Genomic DNA, 22,378 nt, shown 5'->3' on the forward strand with positions numbered 1-22,378 from the left:
GGGAGACCAGGAGAAGCACCTGGCTCCTGCCTTCGGATCAGCGTGGTGTGCTGGCTGCAGCGCCCCGACCGCGGCGGCCATTGGAGGGTGAACCAACAGCAAAGGAAGACCTTTCTCTCTCTCTCTCTCTCTCTCTCTCTCTCACTGTCCACTCTGCCTGTCAAAAAAAAAAAAAATACAATCAATGAATAGTAGAGATAAAAGCGATGTTTAATTGAAGTTCAGGCCTAAGAAATTATAAAAATAGGATTTGACTGCCGAGTACCTACCCTTTTCTGTGTTTCCTAAACAATTTCAAATCAAGATTGAAAGCACTACCAGGTTCACAAGGACAGTGAAAACGAACTGATCTTCTCATTTTTGCAAGAAAATAAGAATTGTAATAAACTTGCAAAACAGATTGGAATCCATCTGGTGTAGCCAAATTAATCCTCCTTTAATGACTGTTTATATTGTGTATCCAAAATCTAACTCAGTATCAAGAGTTAATCAATTACAATTTATAATCATTTTGGCTCACAAAACAAGAGGGAATTGTAAACTGAGTAAAATTTATTTTATAGTATACACGTGTTAGAACATGCATCTTCAATGGACCATATGTAAATTAACAAAATTATATCTCTAATTTTTGTTGTTGCTTTGTTTAATTGTGGTACAAGAAAAAGAAATAGTTGCTGAGACTGCAAAGCTATGTGAAGAGGGTTTGTTAAAGTTTCTGAACCTCTCACCTCCAAATCGGATCAAACCAAAAACCTGAGAAAGCTAGGATGGAACTTGGATGGGGTAAGGTGTAGGAACCAAAAAAATACTTCCCTTCCCTCTAGTTTGGGGAAAATTTTTTGAGTGCTCTCTCTAAACCTCTTTAACATTAATAATACATCATTAAAAACTCAACTCTCGTCAATTAGTATTTGGAGGGTACTTGATATTTTAGATGAGAAATTTGCTTTCTTTCAAAAAATCACACACAACTCCAATACCTTGAAGCTTATTGAAATTTCTAGTGAGGGGTATGTGTTTTGTGTAGTGGTTAAGACACTATATGGGGTGTCTATATCCCATACTAGACTGTCTGCCTGGGCTTGAGTCCCAGTTCTGCTTCCACTTGCAACTTCCTGCTAATGGATCAAGTACTTGGATCCCTATCACATGTCAGAGACCTGGATGGAGCTTCTGACTCCTCCTGCTTTTAGCCTGGCTTGGCTTATGGCTGTTGTGGGTATTTGAAGAGTGAACCAGCAGATGCATGATTCATTCTCTCTCTCTCTCTCTCTCTCTCTCTCTCTCTCTCTCCCAAATATTTTTTAAAAATAAAATGAAACAGAATATTTAAAATGAAATCTCTAGTAATAAAGTTTTTTTTTTTAAATTTATTTGACAGAGTTAGACAGTGAGAGAGAGACAGAAAGAAAGGTCTTCCTTCTGTTGGTTCACCCCCCAAATGGCTGCTAAGGCTGGAGCTGTGCCCATCTGAAGCCAGGAGCCAGGTGCTTCTTCCTGGTCTCCCATGCAGGTGCAGGCCCCAAGCACTTGGGCCGTCCTCCACTGCCTTCCCAGGCCACAGCAGAGAATGGACTGGAAGAGGAGCAACAGGGACAAGAACCCGGAGCCCACATGGGATGCCAGCGCCACAGGTGGAGGATTAACCAAGGTGTGAGCCATGGCGCCGGCCCCAGTGATAAAGTTTAATTCAATTTAATTCCATCAAATTTCAGGAATCAGGTTCTTGTACAGTGTTTATCTCTGTTCACTTCCTAGAATAGGTGAGAAGGGTACAACTAGTATCCTCACCCTTGTAGAGCTCTCAGCTGATGAAGAATCCCATATATTATCAGATGATACTGCTCTGGTTAACAATGTTTCTACCACAAACAGAACTGACCCCGAGTGGCAAAAACAACAATAAGAACAACAACAACAACAAAAAAAACCTAAAGAGTACAATATGAGAGCATGCTGTGACCTGCAGATGCCTCCAAGAGAAAGGTACCATCTGTGAAACCCTTGGCTGTGCTGATTCCAACTTTGATATTTCTTAAATCTACCCGCCTAGGAGGACTTAGGAACACTGTAATTGTCTAAGCATTCACTCGTTCCCCCACTTAAATTCATTCTCCACACTGTAACCCCTATTTTCTGACACTGAGTGAAATTTGCTAGCAATTGATTGACTAAAACTAGTCGTAGGCTACAATTCAATGTGATAGCGATGGGCTTTTGGTGCAGCAGTTAAGATGCTGTTTGGGACGTGTTGGAGTGCCTGGTTTGAATGAAGGCTCTGCTTCTTAACGAGCTGCCTGCTAATGTGAGTCCTGGGAAACAGCAGATGATGGCTCAAGTACTTGAGTGCCACCCATGTGGGAGACCTAGATTGGGTTCCTGGCCTCTGGCATTTGGGAAGTGAAGTAGTGGATAGAGGATCTCACTTTTTCTCTTTGTCTCTCTGCCTTTCAAACAACATGGGAAAAAGAAAATGTAGTATGGCAAGCACTGGAACTTGAGTTCAAATCCCAACTTCCCTTCTTATTTTTCTTTGTTCTCTTAAGCAAGTAATTTCAGTGCTCTGTGGTTCTGTTGTTTCATCTGTGAAATGGGGATGATAGTGACACCCTCTTCATAGGGTTGCTGCTAGCCAAAACTTGTGAATGCCAATTAGGTAATTATTATAGAGAAATACCAACCTGCCATAAATTATTACCATTGACACTGCATCTAGACTGCTCCTTCACATTCTGCCTCTTCTCCCCTGAATGGCTTTTGTTTTCTAGAAATTTCACATGCAGTCCCTTTGTCCCTTCCCTGTGCCAACTCCTACTTGACCTTCTGGACTTAGATTTTGACCTTTGCCAGGAATCATTTTTTACTGTTCCTTTCCACTATAAGTTAGGCGCCCCTCTTACATGAGGAGCTAACCTTTCTTAGAACATTTCATACCTTACATTTCCTTGCTTACATTTCTGTTCTTCCTCCCACAATGCATGTGCCTTGAAGGCAGACACTCTGCCCTGTTTGTCTTTGCCGTTCTCTCCCTGAGCACAGTGCCAAGGTAGTAGGAGGTGCTCGGGAAACCTCGGTCTCTGTTGATGAACAAACCTAGAGTGAGAATCTGCTAAAGAGAGCAATCCAACACAGGTCTTGTTACCAAATATCTGAATGCTTAAGGGTTCTGTGTTTGTCAGTAGGCAGATGTCTCGGTGGAGCACTGCCATGTTCCAGACGTCATAGATGTGTCTGGAACAGTGAGTACATCATCGTGTGATAGGGAGTTGGGGAACTGTCTCTCCTAAAGAGTTGTGCTTAGATCATTGTGAAAATTACAAGTGGGAAAAGGAGAGGGAGGAGGAAGAAGGGTGGGAGTTTGGGTGGGAGGAAGAGTAGAGTGGGAAGTATCACTCTGTTCCTAAATCTGTATATATGAAATTTGTATACCTTAAATAAAATTTGAACAAAAAAGGAAAGAGTTGTGGTTAGGATTAGCTCAGCTATAATTGTAGTTGGCAAGAAAGTACAGCCTAGAGTTTCCCAAATAGTTCAGATTATGGAACCTTCTTTTGCTAATACGTGTGAAACCCCAGATTTAGTGTCTCAAGGATCAGATTGGGAAATATATCTCTGCATATTCTGTAGCTAACCTTTATCTTTGTTCTCTTGGCACTGGGATTAGTTTGGTAGGTTGTGAGAGATGCAGAAAGAGTTTCAGATCTGGGTTGAGAATTCTTTCAGCTAGAACTTTGAACATCCTGTAGACGCAGTAGGCTGAAGTCATTTAGGGATATAGAATTGGCTTAGCTTTTACACCTTCATTTCATGTATATATTTCTAGGTTCTTCCCTAGAATGGTGTTCTCTGAGAGGAGAAGATGGGGCATGGTGATCTTCAAAAGGCACTATGTATTGTTTCAGTGGGATTATGGACCTGCTATTAGTTTTCAGGATTTCTTACATTTGCTTCAAAAACTCTGTATCACTTACTGCAATTCCTGAATCCTGGGACCCCATCTGTAAGCCAGACATTCTGTGAGGTCTGTGAGTGGGAGAGATAACCAAAGTCTACTGTGATTCTTAAGCTCCCTAATGTTTCAGAACCATCAGTCTATTTAGTGTTTGATCCTGCTTAGATGCTTCTTCACAAGGAGAGTTTTTTATAGGTCTTTGGTTTACCCAGGTGCTTCTCTTAAGTCATATACCATCGCATGTGGAATGATCACTATCGCTATAGTCTGGATTTTATGACACTTAAAGACTTAAAGAATATAATTAGATGTTTTATTTTGCCAGAAAAACAACTGGGCAAGGTTCTTGGCTGACTGACCCTTGAGATCCCATCTGTGAAAGAGAAATGAGGCATCTGTCCTTCTGCTCTTGGGAGTGAGAAAGCCAAATTAAGGAGGACAGAAAAGCAAGGGTGAAGTATAAACAACTGTGAAAGATAAGGCAGCGCAGTGCCTTTGTACAAATTTGGTGACACAATAGTCTTCTTACACAAAATAATGTTTTCTGAGCAGTTTCTTTTATTTCAAGAGTTTAACAGATTTTGATAGCTGAGAATTCAGAACTAATAATATTTTCATATTTATTAGAAATTAAACATGACTTAGAAGTCAGGGGAAACCTGGGATTTTATAAAATTAAATTTTATAAAGCACTCACTTTGAATCTAAATCGTTAAATAGTAGGAATTGTTATTGTAAACTATTCTAAATGATTCTAAGCAAATATTCTAGAAAACCAGTAGACGATTCAATTATGAAATTAACCTTTCTTCTAGTACCATGTGAAATTAACATTATCACATCATCTCCTTTGTGAAAAATCCAACTGTGATTAAAACAAATGGGAAGTATTTACAAACTTTAGCCTCAAATTTAACTTTAGTTATTTTATAACTTTAATAAAAAGGACTCTTCCCTCTTATAGATAGAAACCTTTTTAAAAAATGGAAGCCAATTTTTTTAAGTTCACTCTATCAAAGGTAAATTGAGAAAAGCCAGGAGACATGATAAATGTGACACAAAATAGGTAAAATCAAAGTTTTACTCATGTACAGTGGTTAAGAAATAAGATATTGAGATAAATTATTTTAAGTGAGACTGTCCTTTTAATATGCCTCCCTCGCCGGCCTTGTCTCATTTGTCATTTTCACAAGGTTCTTAATGTATTCTTTTCATTATAAAACATGCCATGTTTGGCCTTTTCATGAAAATGTGTCTGATACTCTTTTGATAGTCATTCACGGGAAAAGAACAGATCCTACTTTTATCAATTTCTTACATGTACATGTTGATAGAAATAATAGACTTTTTTTTTTTTTAACAAAATATACCTTATGCCTACAGAGCATCTTAATTCTGTAAACTCAAAGTGCTGAAGTAAGTAACTATCATATTCCCTTTCTCTCTGTATGTGGAGTGGTGTACATGGGCAAGGGCCCTAAATCCTCAATATGAATCCTCTGTATGAATTCCATTTCTACACAGGAAACAGGAATGCAAGAATTGAAATAACCGTCCCAAGGGGCCTTTGCCTCAAGTTAACTTTGGAAATTTTCTTTGCATCTCTCCAATCATCTCAGTATGTCCAAGTATTGCCATTTTTAAAGTAAAATTGGGCTGGTGCCGTGGCTCACTTGGCTAATCCTCTGCCTTCGGTGCCGGCACCCCAGGGTTCTAGTCCCAGTTGGGGGCGCCGGTTCTGTCCCGGTTTCCCCTCTTCCAGTCCAGCTGTCTGCTGTGGCCCGGGAAGGCAGTGGATGATGGGCCAAGTGCTCGGGCCCTGCACCCGCATGGGAGACCAGAAGGAAGTGCCTGGCTCCTGGCTTCTTATGGACGCAGCGTGCCAGCCGTAGCGGCCATTTTGAGGGTGAACCAACGGAAGGAAGACCTTTCTCTCTCTCTCTCACTGTCTAACTCTGCCTGTTAAAAAATAAATAAATAAATAAAAAATAAAGTAAAATTGATCCTTCTGGTTTGTTGGGGGGAAGCTAGAAGGACTGGTAAATGAAGCTGATCATCCCCCTTCTACTTTATACATAAATATAAAAGACATGTGTGTGTACCTTTTTTATTCTATTAGTGGAATTTTAGTATCTGGTCCAAAAGTTTATTGGTATGAATTTAAATCATTCCAGAAGGAACAATTAATCATCTGTGTTATTATCTGTCTTGATATCATCATTTCCTCCTTCTTAAAATATGAAAAGTTGAAGATTTTACATGGTAGTCTTTCCATGTTGAAGAACAGCTGCATTTTATGCTGGACACTTAGATGTTTTGGAGCACATGAGAGAAATATGGTTACATATATAAAATCCCTGAATTCAGAAACTAGTAGGTTACTAGTAACGTCATGACTGATTTCTAAAAGCATTTTATATATTTATTTATTGGAAAGGCAGACACACAGAGGGAGAAGGAGCAAGAAAAAGAGAGAGAGAGAGGGAGAGAGATACCTGCTTGATTCCTTTAAATCTAATATGAACTTATTCTGATTTTTTTTTCTGAAAGCAAGAAAATAATTTCTGAAAAAAAAAGTATAAGAAAAGAAAAAGCTGATTTCCCTATGCAAGTTTTTTTGTTTTGTTTTGTTTTTTTTTTTTTTTTCCCTAGCAAAGACTGAAGAATTATTTTGTCCACTATTCCCACTTCTTTATTAGGGATGTGGTAGTAATTCGTAGAACGGACATTCCCACCGATGAAGAGGAAGGGCACAGTGATGTCTGCTGAGAGGTGGCCGCAGCGGAAACGGCAGTGGATTCTGTGGGGGACCTGTCTAGATAACATACAAAGTCAGGCTTCCAACTCCAGTTCAAGGCAGGTTGCTCTTAATTGCAGCGTTACAGGGTCTTCCGTGAAAATTCATCATCTAGGCCCTGATGTACAAGTCAGAAGGAAAAGGAGTGTGTTAAAGATCATTTACTAGCTGTGCTTCCAGCCCAGTTCTATACCAACCCCCACCCTCAAAACTCCTGTAAAAATAAGTAAAAATCCCACAGTTCCTTCATTCTAAAAATCACAAATTTAACTCTGACATCAAAACAAACAAAACGAGAGTGTACCAGATGTTTCACAACGGTGATGGTGGCTCTTGGTGTGGAGTTTAAGTAAAGGAGAGGGTACACCAATGTGTGTTCTCCATTCACCCTGAATTCTAAACCCTGGCTAAATAATAGGTAAATGCAATAAAAGAAACAAGAAAAAATAGAAAAGTCCCAGGATTAGCTGGAAACCAGGACACAAACTGCTCTATCATTATTTTGTTGTGTTGTTGTTGTGGACTCGTTTTGTTTTTTAAAAGAAGTTACAGCAAGGAGCAGATAAGGAGAGATAAATTGGCAGCAGATTGTGGTTTATGATAATGACAGTCCTGAAGGGACTTGGCTTTGTTGGTGACATTGAAGTAAATTGCATTCCTCAAGATGTATACTAAGAAGGATAGATAATGAGATAGATGGGGAAAGGCAAAATTACTGTTTTTATGGCATTGTTGGCTATCAAAATGAATGGAAGAAAAGAAGGAACCAGGTGGAGTTACTTAGGTTAATTTTAATACACATTATGAATTATAAACTTTCCTTTTCTCCTACAGAACAGTTTAAAGTGCTTCAAATATTGCAGGCCAATGTTTCCATCCCTTTCCCGAACTTGCAGTGCCTTTGATTTACATAATTTATTGTTAGATGATATCACATTTGTTTACAAGTTACTTGTGTTAAAAAGAAGATTCTGTTGAGATGAGAAAAGCAAAAGGGGGCCCCTTAGCTTTCTCAGCTCTACCTCTAAAGCCCAGTTCCCTGGAGGCTCTGTAAGGTCTCAGGGAAGCTTCATCTAAGGGCTAGTACTGCCCAGTGAAAGCCTCACTTTCCAGTGAAATTGTGATACAAGGTATGTGACATGAGCACACACAAGGAGAAAGCTCTCATATCCCAGAACTCTTGCCTTCTGAGTTTCTTAGTCAAATCTTTGTTTTTGTAGCATACACAAGGCAAATACTATCCGAATACCACTTCCTGCTTTCTTGATGCTACCCTAGTAGCACAAAGTAGAAGGCAGAATAAATTGAATCATTTCAGGCTGGCGCCGCGGCTCACTTGGCTAATCCTCTGCCTGCGGTGCCAGCACCCCGGGTTCTAGTCCCGGTTGGGACACTGGATTCTGTCCCAGTTGCTCCTCTTCCAGTCTCGCACTCTGCTGCGGCCGGGGAAGGCAGTGGAGGATGGCCCAAGTGCTTGGGCCCTGCACCCGCATGGGAGACCAGGAGGAGGCACCTGGCTCCTGGCTTCGGATTGGCGCAGTGCCAGCTGTGGCAGCCATTTTGGGGAAAACCAACGGAAGGAAGACCTTTCTCTCTGTCTTTCTCTAACTCTGCCTGTCAAAAAAATTGAATCATTTCTAGTCACTTGAGAATTGCGGTAAAGCAAGGATTAGGGTTGCCCTGCGGAGATATTTTAATCCTTAAAGCAAAAGGGGCTAGAGTGGCCTCTCCCTAGGTTGGCGAATGAGTGTCCTGGAATCTTGCCTTCCTCCTTTTTCTTAGGTGTCCTGCTTCTCCCTGGTGCCACATTGAGAGGAGATTCACTCCTGAAAGAGTGTGTCATTTTGAGTTGACTTTCTGGGAGCTGAGCTAAGAGCCACTGCCAAGGCCAGTGGGCGTAAATTCAGTCGGCCTGACGGGAGATGAAGGGCTGCAGGATTTATGACTTATTTGAGTTCTCATACATCACCCTCTCTGTCGCTCGCTTATGATGGCCCTGCCAAAAGATAAAGAAGTGTAGGACGCTTGGTACGGGCTGTGGTGACAGGCCAGGGACAAATGTCTCTGTTGGGTAAATTGATTTGAATGGCTCTAGTGAAATATCAGGTTAGGTTGAAAATATGATTGGGCTTCATGATCCTGCTGACTTCGTAGACTGTTGGGATTCCGAATCCTGGACAAGTTAATTAAGGCACTCTTTGTGTGTGGATATTTGTAAACTTGTATAATTATTGTCAGTAAATACCTCCATATCAAAACGGAAACTTTTTTCTTATTCGTAGTACATTGACTCTCTATTTAATACAACAAGCATTATTTGCAGTTTACAAAGTTTATCTGGGAAAAACTGTTCAGAATATTATTTCTTCCTTTGTAGCCTGGAGTCAACAAGTAGAGACCTAAAGGTATAAACAGTGTAATGAAAAGACAGAGAATAGACAAACAGCTTATTCTCTCCTGGTAAAAGTTAGTAGGCTTAATAATATAGTAGAGAATAGCTTTTTAGCTTTGTGTGAAAGTGGGGGTTGTGTTAGGTACCAAAACCAAAGTTTAAATAGAAGGATTGCTTTTTCAATTATGGAGAAAAATAGTGTTACCTTATTTTTTGAATGTGATTCTTCAGCTATAAATAAAAGTTTAGATTTCCTTGCAGTGCCAATATTTCTAGCAGATTTCTATTTTTCCATTTAAAGTTGCCTCTAAATTTCTGAGTTTACTTCCACAATAGGCATGCTTTGCCTTCTGTCCTTATCTCCACATAATTACTATTGATTGCTGCAGTTTCTCTTTATTTTGAGACAAAAATAACTGGCTTCATCTTCCCCAAGTTTTAGAAAATACCAGTTATTTTCTTGTGTGATATACTTTGCCTTGTACCAAGGAGACCTATTTACATAAAAATAAATTCCAAAGATGTCCACTGCAGTAGCGCTACAGGTGAGTAGGGATCCATGCTACTTGGCGCTATATTCCCTGGTTCTATCCTTGTCTCTGAGCAAATTCGCCACCTTTATTTGTTAGTTCTTTATTTCCACGAATGTCTAAAAGCCTTGGAGTGCCATCCTTAATGGATGTGAGGAGGATGGAAAATTGAGTTTATGGAGGAACAGAACCTGTCTTTGTGTTTGCTCTATTTTTAGAACCAAAACAAGAGTCAGCCCTTGGAGTGTGATGCTCACTTGTCACTGTGCTGTGGAGTGGGCATACCAAAATCTTGACTTGGCCTTCCGAGGAGGGGCCCAGCATAAGCACCTGCCTTGCAACAGTCTCTGCGTGGAATGTAGAGGTGTCCCCTTCTCACAGTTGATCCTTAGGGTAACGCATGCCCTGTATTCTGCCTTTTCATCAGCTTCAGCTGAGTGCAGGTGACATACTCACTGAGAAAAAGGCATTTGCTCAGGTCTAATTATTGGCAGCTTCCCTCTGTCTTTGTGGATGGAAACCTTCCCAGTTTTATGAACTACATAGTCCACTGGTTTCCATCTGTGGATGAAGACAGCACAGTTTCCATTCAAAACTTGTATTGATTGCTTTCTTTCTGTCCATTTTCTTCTTCACAGGAGAATATTGAGAATCAGAGAATAAGAAACTTGTCTAAGCTAACACAGCTTGTAAGGGACAAGGCAGCTTTATACACTCGGTCGTCTGACTCTAAAACACCTGTGTTTTGCTTGTTGCTTTGTTTTGTAGATAAACATTCGTGTTTCTGTTCGCATCTCCAGACTTGGATCTTGACCCTCTCCCCCTGATGCCTGTAGTCGCTCTGACCTCCTTCTCCATTCCAGGGCTCATGCAGACTCCTGACTGATGCACCTGCCCGCGATCTTTTCATGGCATTTTCATTTTACATCTTCAGTTCCCTTATCACATGTCACTCCCCAGAGGTTTCCTGTTCATCTTATCTCCCCAGCTCTTCTCTACCTTTACTCTAAAAATTCCCACTACCCCAGTGACCACATTTTGTAATTATTTTGATTTTTGGTTGGCTTACTAAATGTCTGTCTCCCACACTTTCTCATCTAAAATGTAGCATTTGAAAGAGCAAGGATCTTGCTCATTTTTTTCATCCCCATATTAACCAGTACCTATCACAGCTAAGCCCCAATAATTGTGCAGTACATAAATAAGCATGTAAATTAGTAAAAGTTCCCAGAGAGACAAAAATGTGAACAAATTCTTCTAATGCTGGAACTGTTTTCTAAATATTCTAACAAAGATTTGAGGAAGATGAGTGAAAAAGTATAAACAGACTTTGGGTAGATAGTGATTCCTTGGTATCACAGTGAGTTGTTAACAGGATTCCAGATATACACAAAATCCAAAGAAACTCATCTCTTATATGTGTACTATAAAATGATGTACTATTTGTATATGACTCCCACACATCCTCTTGCATATTTTAAATAGACTCCACATTACTTATTCTACTAAGGTAATGTAAATATTGTGTATTGTCTAGTATAACATGTTATACTAGATTGTTATACTAAATTGTTAAGGGAATAATGACTGTACATGGTCAATCAGTACACATGCATTTTAAAAACATTTTTGATTGGGGATTGGTTGAATCTATGGAGGAGGAACCCACAGATAAGAGGGCTGACTGTATTAGAATTTTCCTGAAGGAGAGAATATATGAGCTGAGGCTGGTACATGGTAGGATTCCATATAGTGAGACAGGAAAAAAAAAAAAATCCTGGAAAAAGACCAGCATGAACAAGCATGCAAAGATAGCAATATATAAGGTAACTAGTAATATAACAGTAAAAGGACTTGAGTTCAAATCCTAATTTTTCCTATTAATAGCTGTTGCTTTTGGACCATGTATTTTTTTACTTCCTTCCATTGGTTCACTCCCAAGATGGCCACTACGGTCGGCGCTACACTGATCCGAAGCCAGGAGCCAGGTACTTTATCCTGGTCTCCCATCCAGGTGCAGGGGCCCAAGCACTTGGGCCATCCTCCACTGCCTTCCTGGACCACAGCAGAGAGCTGGACTGGAAGAGGAGCAACCGGAACTAGAACCCGGTGCCCAGGAGTGCGGCAGGCAGAGGATTAACCAAGTGAGTCATGGCGCTGGCCCCCTGGACCATGTATTTAAAACTAAAAAGTTTTTTGGACAGTCTTCGAAATGCCAGGTGTGCCATCATCATTATTTCTCTCTGAGCCTCAGTTTACTTGGTTGCTAAGTGAGAATAATCCTCACTGGTTGACAGGTTTCTACAAAGAAATGCATGTCAAAGAAAGTGGTTTTTAGCAAGTACTTTCATTCATAGAGATCATAGCTGAGTTTAGTTGACCTGATAGATTTGGAAAAGGATTATTTAAAGTCAGTGAGCAAATCCATTATAATACCATAATTAGAATGGACAATTTTATTTGCAGAAATAACACTATACTCATACAATGTGTAAATGTATTTTATTCATAAGTTGCTCCATCTGGGTTAGGGGAGATAAGTTCTAGTTTTTGTATAACCTTGGGTTTTGGAATATGCTAAAAAAATCCATTCTGTTGTTCAGTTTCTCAATATCATTGTCCTTAAATTAGTGTTATTAGAAAAATGTTTGAATGTGAACTTAACCTCTTCTGGAGGGTTTTAATAGGGAAAGTGAGGATCACTTCTTTCTAGAACATTAAGCTTAAGCAGAAAGATGCCACATGAAGTATTATAATGGAAATAATGTGAAAACATTGAGCCACTTAATCATTTTCACAATGCAAAGGTGTTACGGCAAGTCATCATTCTAATTCAAAGTTTCATATAAATTAAATAATGATTCTGGGACTAGCCAGATATCCTAATGTTCTAGGGTTTGTCATCATGAATTGTGGTGTCACTTAGCAAGTACATATTCAAAGAGAAGAATGGGAGGGGAGAGAACATTAGAATCAGGAGTGGCTGGAAAAGGTTAAAGATAGCCTCAAGGGGAAAGCAAAAGGGAAAGAGAGAAGTTGGGAGAAAAATAAAGTGGAGAAACTGATTCACAAAGCTGGAGGCAATCAAAGGGCAAAGAGTAGCAGCCCAAGAAAAGCAAGCCGGCTCATTTATCTATCAAAACATTCCTCTCCTTTTCCTGGTATACCTGCCTCTTTGGAATAAAAACAGTCCCATGGGGGAACCCTCATTCTTCCTTATATCCCAATAGTTCCCTGAATATATCATTGGATCCCTATCATTTTCTGTAAGAATACCTGCAAAATTGTTAGGCTTGGCTGATAACTCTTACTCTACTTAGCAGGTAAACATGGTAAGGGAGCTGCTGCAAGATTCCAGAGGAGGTCACCTTACCGGGAGACGGGGTGGGGGTGGAGGGACAGTAAAATTGCAGGGATAGTAGGCTCTTTCATCTGATAATGCTTTCTGGATGAATATGCAATAGATGGGTTTTCTATTATTTGCATTTTGGAGGTGAGAAAACAGGCCATGACTAGGTAAATAATTTATCCAAGTTCACTTGGCTTAGCAGTGATGGAGTCAGGTTTGGCTTTCATTCTGACCCTTCAGCTAGTATCCTTCCTAGTGGACAGCGTTGGCCTATTGTGAGCCACTTTCTAAAGTGTTTTCCTTTCATAAACATCTGCATAATAATAAATAGGATGGGAGTATGATTATGAAGCACTAATTTTGAGGTTTAACATTATCTTGGAAGCAAGTGTCCTCTTTCTCCTCTTTGTGTTGACTTGCACATTAGAATAGGAAGGTTCTAACACATGTGCCTTGTGCTGGGAGTAGCTGAAAATGCTCACTTTAACAAGTTCTGCCATCTGGGCTATTGCAGAGTCTCCTAAATTGGTATGGTCTGTCCTGCTCTCTTGGAAAGGGAGCTACTAGTGCAGAGGAAAGGCTTCAAACCGCAGCAAAAGGAGGTCCTCTCACCCCCTCCCCCTGCTCCTTTTGGTAAGATGTTGCTTAATTATCACTGCAGTAGAATGGCTGGCCAAAGTCAGAAGTCTTTTATTTCTGCTCAGTGAACAGCCCAATAAAGCATCAGAATGTACTGCACAAACAAATGCCGATTCATTTTTTCCATCTCTGAAAAAAGGTAATCAAGAATTCAATTTTTAGAATAATCCTATGTTAAATCAGGCATTCAGACAATGAAATAGGAATTAAGGAAAATGAAATGGTGGAATTATCATAAAAATATTAAATTATGTCAGAAACCCTATCAAATGAGTTAATAAGCACTTAAGATTTATTCCCTCTGGGTTCTCTTTTCTCTGGCATCTTCATGGTTCAACAACTTGGCTCCCATTAATACCACCTGCCTTTGAACCTTGACAAACATCTGTTGGAGAAACTGCGGTGGCCTGAAGACTTGGGAGCAAAGCAAGCCTGTGGCATGAGCCAGGGGTCCAAAAGAGTGTGTTGACATAGATCAGGATCGTACTTGGTTTTTAGGAGTTGGCTGCTTACTTGGGTGAAGCCAGTTTGTGTTACGACCTTCAGTTCTGCTGGACTGAGGGACCATTTCTACTAGAAAAGTCCCTGGAGAAGTTGGAATTCCACATTCACCCAGTTTTCCCATGTCCTTTATTTCTGATTGCTATTGATTTAGTCATATGACAGTAGACTTGATAAAGTTCACTGGACTCCTTGTGTGATCTAAGCCAGCACCTGCAAAGTTAATCTTGGGCTGACTTCTCTCCTATAGGGCTCCAGGTGGGAGCAGTGCGGATTGTGATCCTTTGTGACTGTAGCCTGGCTGCTTTCTTTGCCAGATTCTACTTCCTTAGAGCATCAGTCCAAAGGCTTTCTTGTTCTCTGACCCAGTATGGTTGAGAGGGACATAGAGTATCTGAGGGAAACATAAAACTTCTGTTTAGAATATAGCATAGCTAAGTGATATCAGGATTCTTCAGCTTTGGCACTGGTGACATTTGAGACTGGCTGCTTCTTTGTTAAGTGGCTGCCCTGTATGTGGTAGGAACCTCAGCAGCATCCTTGGACTGTACTTACTGCATGTCAGTAGCAACTTTCCCCACATACAACATTGCAAAGTGTCTCCAGACATGATCGAAATGTCCCCTGGGGGACAAAATGTCACTAGCTGAGAACCATGGATTTACATTGTCTTGCCTTTGAAATAAGTATGGTCAATAAAGCCAGACCTGCTTTTGAGACAGACCTCTAACATACATCTCTGAAAACATCCTCATTTTAAGCTTCTGGTGACTGAAGTAGGAAGCTGAAGACAAGAGTTACCTGTACTTATTTTTTTATCTGAAGTCCTTGAGTTTAAGGAGTTGCTCTTAACTAGCTAAGTAATCCTGACCAAGTTAAAAATTAGGACGTTAGAGCTATATGTCTCCCTTTATTTTAGTGTACCACAAGAGGGAATAGTGACTATACTTTTTTTTAAAATTTTTTTTTATTTGAAAGAGTTACAGAGAAAGGTAGAACCAGAGAGAGGTCTTCCATTCTGCTGGTTTACTCCCCAAATCCAAATGACCACAGCAGCCGGAGTGGAGCTGATCCGAAGCCAGGAGCCAGGAGCCAGGTCTCCCACACAGGTGCAGGGGCCCAAGGACTTGGACCATCTTCTACTGCTTTCCCAGGCCATAGCAGAGAGCTGGATTGGAAAAGGAGCAGCCAGGACTACAACAGTGCCCATATGGGATGTAGGCACTGCAGGCTGGGGCTTTAACCCTCTGCGCCACAGCACCAGCCTCAACGATTATACCTTAATCATACTGTTGTGGTGTTTAAATGAACTCAAGTACTGAAGGTGTAGCACAATGGCTGATACATGTGACTATTCCTTAAATGTAATAATGATGGTTATTACTAATGACGACTTTTTAACATTTTCATTTGTTTATGGTAAAATATTCAAAATCCTTTCTTTGAGCTTTTCTATTTTTTCATTAAAATGTGCAGCACATTATCATCTATAGCTATCCTACTGTGCTACTGAGCACAGGAACTCCCTAGTCCTGTTTTTGAGAAATAAATTGGCCTGTTATTATTAAACTAGTTTATTTTTTCCACACCAAGTTCTTTCCACAAAGTTATGTCAGAAAATAGAGTCACAAGTGTGTACACACACAGATGCACATGCCCCATATAGTCTGATCTGTCGTCGGTTCTGTACGTTTTCTCTGGACAAATCCGGGACATTGTGACTAGCCTTCTAGTTCTGCTTCTGCTATCACTGCTCCAAGATTTTCCCTTCAGTTCTTTCCTTCTGGAACTGCCATCCGTGCACTGTGAGTCATTTTCTTGATTTGCAGTCTGAGCACCAATGGGAAACTCCCGTTGTGGCTTTCGATTTTATGCTTCATTGCTTAGGTCTCATCATAAACACCATGGCAGCTTTAAAAAGGAAACAAAAACAACAGCATTACTTTGGTCAGAACTTGATGAAATTTGTTTCTTTGATGACATACACATTCAGGAGATGAGAAAATCCTTTTGTTTTGGCTGCAAAACCAAAATGACCTTGAAGGAGCACTCTCAGCTTTTGCTTTCCCTAGTTTTGTACATACCCTGCCTCTTTTCTCTTTTCCTGATCACCATTCAGCTCCTCAACAACCAGCAATCACTCTGCCCTCCTCCTGCAAATTTATGAGCAAGAACAAACCATAAACAGAGAGGGCCAATCCCAGTCCCTGGTGCCGCACCTTCCTGTTTGCCAGGGGTATGACTATTTGATAGGACTGTAAAGAATAAGCCTGCCTCCTCACAAGCCCCATGAATCATGGTCCACGCTCATAACTCGCTAGGGCTGCTGCAGTGACTGTGGGTGACTCGGAGCCTTGAGGCAGGGGCTTTCCCAATTCCACCCGAAACCCTGGGTCTGTGCTGTGAGCTGACAATTCAGAGCGTTCTCAACTCAGAAGGCCTCACCAACTCACAGAGCCTTGGGCAACAGGTGTTTTCTGTGATGCCTGTATGCTCAGAGAAATATAAAGGGGCAGCTGAATGATACCTGTACACCTTTCATACCTTTTAGAGCTCTCGATGTCTCTCCAGTATTTCCCAAACTTGATAATGTGTGAGACTCTGGTTCTGTTGCTAATTCAGTTGGTCTGGTTGCGGGTGGCTGAGAATTTGTAATTTTTACAACTCCCAGTTAATGCTAATGATGCTAGTCTGTGCACTGTATTTTCAGTAGTAGAAACTTTGAGTGTATCATAGCTTGCTTTTTCCTCCTGCTTCCTTTCTTCACTCATGAATTGCTTCATCTGGAATGGCACTTGTCAGCTTTCACAGGAAATAGTGTAATCTCCCCAGTTGGTTTTGGATAAAATGAATTTCCATTCTGTTCACAAAATACCAGAAACTTAACTAGAGGCATACAGTTATCATTGACTGAATACTAGCTTTAAATAATCTGACATGTGGTGTGCCAACATCTCCTCAGATCACTGGTGCATTTGAGAGGACTCAACCCAGCTCTGCATGGTGCAGTTAGTTCTATTGTTGATTTGCTGTAAATGTGATGAAATCCTTGTAGCATGTTGACATCTGCCTTTATCCACTGATCTAGGTTTAGGCCATGGAATGACTTTGTACATTTCTAGAATCTCCTTACATCCTCTTCCTCCCCTTCCTTTGCTTTCTATATCTGTAGTCATAACTGCAGTCTGTGCTGTAGTTCTGAGATACACAATTGGGATTATCATGGTCTCTGAGAAAGAACAATGAGTAGAAACAACAAGACACAGAGAAAGCCTATCAATCTATACATATTCATGAGGTTTAGAAGGAGTAAATCTCTTCTGTTGGCAAGGGTTATTAGCTGATATCAGCAAAGAATAAGTGTGCTTGTGGCACAAGAATTTTGACCTTCAAGTTATGCTCCCAGATGAAAACATTCCTCTGATCTGTTTGCCAACATAAAATGTGCTATAGGCCTGAATGTGCCTAACTCAAGTTTAGTTGTTTTGTCAAATCACTTATGTGTTTCTTCTAGTACTAGGTGACTCAACTTTATAGAACGAACAGAAGTCTTGTATAATGTGCATGGAGTTTGAATCAGACAATCTGGGTTCTATTTGCAGATCCAGTGTTGATTGGGTGGGCTGACTGGGGCTATTTCACTCTTCAAGGCTAAATATCCTCTGTAAAAACTTAATAATATGTATGTAAGAAGTTATTTTTGAAGATTACATGAGATAAAGTATGAAGACCTAGTGTAGTACCTTTGGCAAGTTTTTTTTTTTAATTTAATTTGCCATAATTTAGTAGCCTATGGAATTGATTTCTTTTATGGACTCTGGAGTCATCCTATGTGTGTTTGAACCATACCCAGCTACTACTTTGTGATGTGACCATTAATTGCTCTCTTTTCCTGTTTTCTGTGTTTTGTGTTACTATATACTCATGTAGAACATTTAGAGAAGACTTAGGCACTATGTCTAAGATGATCCCACTATGAAGATGAGGGTTTTATTTTATCTAGTTATATTTAGGGAGGAGCAAGCATAAAGAATTAACTTCCTATGCCAATACAAACAGAACAAAACAAAATTTGAAAATAAAGAATCAGATACTAATATAACCATTACCACCAACCTGCTTTTAGTTTTGACACAATATCTAAGAAGTTGTTCTCCCAGACTATTTTGTTTGAAGTAGTTCAGACCTAGCAGAAGTTAAAAAAATTTTTTTGAGTTATAGCCTTGACAAAAACTAAATTGGGATGCATTGCAAACCTAAATGCAGCAGCTAAAATTATAATGCCTCTAGAAAACGATATGGAAATGTATTCATGACTTTGAGGTAAACAATAAACTCTTGGAAAGACCCCAAAATTATAAAGCAAATATATATATGTATATATACACACACACACACATATACACATATATATGTATGTATATATATATCAGTAGACTGGACTTAATCAAAATTAAAATTTTCTTCTCATCAAATGTGCTTAAGACAATTAAAGGGTAAGTCATTAATTGAGAGAAAATATTTTAAGACCCATGTCTAAAGAAGGCTCTATATTCAGAATATATAAAGATCTTGTGACAATAATAACAATATACACACAAAATGAGCAAAGGCCTGAGTAGATCCTTCATAAAACAAGATGTGTGAATATCAAGAGTCCCAAGATGCTCCATGTCTTTATTGTTAGTTAAATGTGAACTGAATTCACAAGATATCATTTTGCACCCACCAAAATGGTGAAACAAATGTTGCTGACTATTGAAATGACTGACATTCTTATACTTTGTACTTTAGAGTGTAAATTGGTACAACTACTTTGTAAAATTGGAGATTTATTTTTTGTCACTCATACACATGAAATTTATTTTTGTACTCTATATATTAGCTACCACAAATCAGAGGAAGCATGTGCTATTTGTCTTTTTGGGTGTGGCTTATTTCACTAAGCATAATGATCTCCAGTTACATCCATTTTGTGGTAAAAGATGGGATTTCATTCTATTTTATGGCTGAAGAGTATTACATAGTATGTATGTATGCATCCAGTCAGCAGTTGATGAACATCTGTGTTGATTCCACATCTTAGCTACTGTGAGTTGAGCTGCTATAAACATGGGAGTACAAATAACGTTTTCACATGCTGATTTCATTTCCTTTGGGTAAATTCCCGGGAGTGATATGGCTGAGTCATATGGTAGATCTATTTTTAGATTTCTGAGGATTCTCCATTCTGTCTTCCATAATGGTTGTACCAGTTTACATTGCCACCAAGGGGTTATTAGTGTATGTTGTTCTCCACATCTTTGTCAGCAATTATTTTTTGATTTTTGGATAACAGCCATTTAACTGGGGTGAGATACCTCATGGCGGTTTTCTTTCGCATTTCCATGATGGCTAAGTGATAATGGGACTGATCTTGTTCTAATTTAGTTAAATACACAACCAAACTAAGACCCAACAAGTCTACATTTAACTATTCATCCAGGAGACATGGAAATATGTATATACAAGAAGGCCTATGGAAAACTTGTTTATACTCATCTTTTTTTTTCTTTAAAGATTTATTTATTTATTTGAAGTCAGAGATAGATAGAAAGAGGGAAAGACAGAGAGGGAGAGTAATCTTCCATCCACTAGTTCACTCCCCAAATGGCTACAGTGGCTAGGGTTGAGCCAGGCTGACGCCAGGAGCAGGAGCTTCATCTGGGTCTCCCAGATGAATGCAGAGGCACAAACACTTGGGCCATATTCTGCTCCTTTTTCCAGGACATTAGCAGCAATCTGGATTGGAAGTGGACAGCAAGACAAAGACTAACATCCATATGAGATGCCTGTGTCATAGGTGGCGGCTGTACCTGTTAGGCCAAGACACCAGACCCTCATTTTAGTCTTAAAATAGCCTCAAACTGAAAACAGGACAAGCACCCATCAACATAGACAGTGGATATGTTAAATATGGTAGATTTATATTACAGAATAGAAATATTCAATGAAAGGAATGAATTATGAATTGATGCAACACACATATGTCTCAAAACATATTTCATGGGAAAAAAAGAATACATCCTATGCTTGTATATTTCCATTTGTATAAAGTTCAAGAACAGGAAAAACTAACCTGTGTTGGAAATCAGAATACTAATTACCTATGAAGAATGAGTGACAGGAAAAGGGAGCTTTCTGGGGAAGTAGAAATGTGCTATATACTGGTGAAAATATTGCTATCAGGGATATATTGATCGTTAAAATCCACCCACTTGTATGCTTAAAATCATGTATTTCATGCCATGTATATACAGAGAACAGAGAAGTAAGAATATTGTAGCAGTAAACAAAAGCCACTTTGTTAATTATGTACGTCTTTCAAAAGCCTGTCCCTTGCCCTGTGGGCAAATTATTCCATTATGAAAACTTTCCAGGAGGAATCTCGTACATCTGCCCTTTATCTCCTGGTTTCTGTACTTTGGCCTTTCTGTCCCTTTCTTGAACTGAATTACCTCCTGTAGAATTGAGTTGATGGTCCTTTCCACTTTAGAGGGACACTTCATTCAGATTTTTCCAAGCACATTATAAACTCTAGTTCATTAACATCATTGTAAATGATAATGTCCTGTGAAAAGAGAGGTGATGGCTCTAATTAAAATAATCTTCTTGTAGTCACAAATCAAATTGATGGTAGTGCAAACACTTGAACCACACATTGATGCGTTCCCATTCCTTTCCCAGATTGATAACAGTACAGTACTTGAAACTGAAATGAAACTCAGTGCACACAGGTAGAATGTGCCGTGGTGTACTTGGCACGTGAGTTTGCTGCCAGAGAGAAAGAAAAAATGGACGTGAACTACATGAGGATCTAATAGTCAATGTATGCAAGATGCCTTGAAATAAAGATAGCTACAGAATGATATTCATGCATTTATTTATAGAATTTCAGGTTTGACTGTAGTTCAGTCATTTTCTCATTGATTTCGGTGAAGCCATTTGCCCAAAGTCACATAACTTGTTCTTTTCCAGATCCCCTGACTTCCAGCCCTGGGCCATTGCCACTGCGTTTTTTATGTGCTCCTGGTCCACATAAGAGATTTACTTATCCCTTGGAATCTGCAGTGTTTACAACAGAAATCTTTAAACGCATTGATCCATTAGGCAATAGAGTTTTGAATAAAAAATAAACTACAAATTCTCTCCTGTTAAACACTGTGCTGATTATTCTTTAAATGAATGAATTGCTGTAAAACATTTAAATCTTGGCAGTATCATATGAGAGGATGCTATTGTTACCCCATTTTATTGTTGTGAGTGCAGGAGCACAGAGAAGTTAAGGAGCCTGCCCTGACTCCTGCAGTCTGCAGGTGATAGAGCCATAACTGGAGTACAGGATGCTGGTTCCTGGGGCCACAACACAGCTGCTCTGACCTGCTTGCTCTGTGTAAGTGAGTGCAGAAGATACATTTGCTCTGGGAAAAGAAGTAAAATTTCAGTCATGAAACCTTTGAGTGATTAATGAGTGTGTTTAACAGCTGGTACTGAATGAGCAATTGTCACTCTGCTAATATTTTACCTTGTTTGAATTTTCACAATTCACCGACAAGTGGACAGTTACTGTCACCCCTCCATGGTACAAGAACAAACTGAGGAATGCAGAGTTTAAGGGACGGATCCATGGGCACACAGTTGGAAAGAGAGGAACTCAGACTGGCTGGCTCCAGGGTCTACAGGAACGTCATAATAAAGCAGCATTTGTTCAATCCATCTTTAATTGGTGAGATCCTAAACACAGTCTGCACTAAATAAAATTTCCTCTGAGAATCATTTATGTTTAGCTATTTCTGAGCTGGAAACTTTCTCTGGATTGATATAGACTGCATTTTTTCAGAGCTGACATCAAACCAGTTTTAGAAAGAACTGGCTTTTTGCCAAGGTCTCCCTGGTCAGCATGGCCTGACACGTTTCTTGGTTTAAACCAGTAATTCTCAGGAAAGAGCAGAGTTGGGAGCGATGGCAGCACCCTCCTGGGTGAAGTGTCAACCCCCAGAAGCGAGTCAGGGATGCTTGTTCTGACAACAAGGCAGTACTACAGGATTGACTTTGAAGTTGACCTGGGACCTGTTTTTCCTTTTCCCTTAGCTAGGATGCAGAGTCAGCATTCATATTGGTATGTTGAGGGTAAAGTGGAAAAAAAAAAGTTTTTTTCTGAGCTTGTTTTGGTTGT

At 39.7% G+C, this 22,378-nt stretch overlaps 1 protein-coding gene across 47 annotated transcripts in view; it reads left to right on the forward strand.

The window, feature by feature from the left end:
• Positions 1-22,378, forward strand: part of NRXN3 (neurexin 3) — a 1,789,124-nt gene that overhangs the window by 927,375 nt on the left and 839,371 nt on the right. The window lies entirely within an intron of this gene.

Source organism: Oryctolagus cuniculus, chromosome 20 (assembly GCF_964237555.1).
Source record: "Oryctolagus cuniculus chromosome 20, mOryCun1.1, whole genome shotgun sequence".
Classification (NCBI taxonomy): Eukaryota; Metazoa; Chordata; class Mammalia; order Lagomorpha; family Leporidae; genus Oryctolagus; species Oryctolagus cuniculus.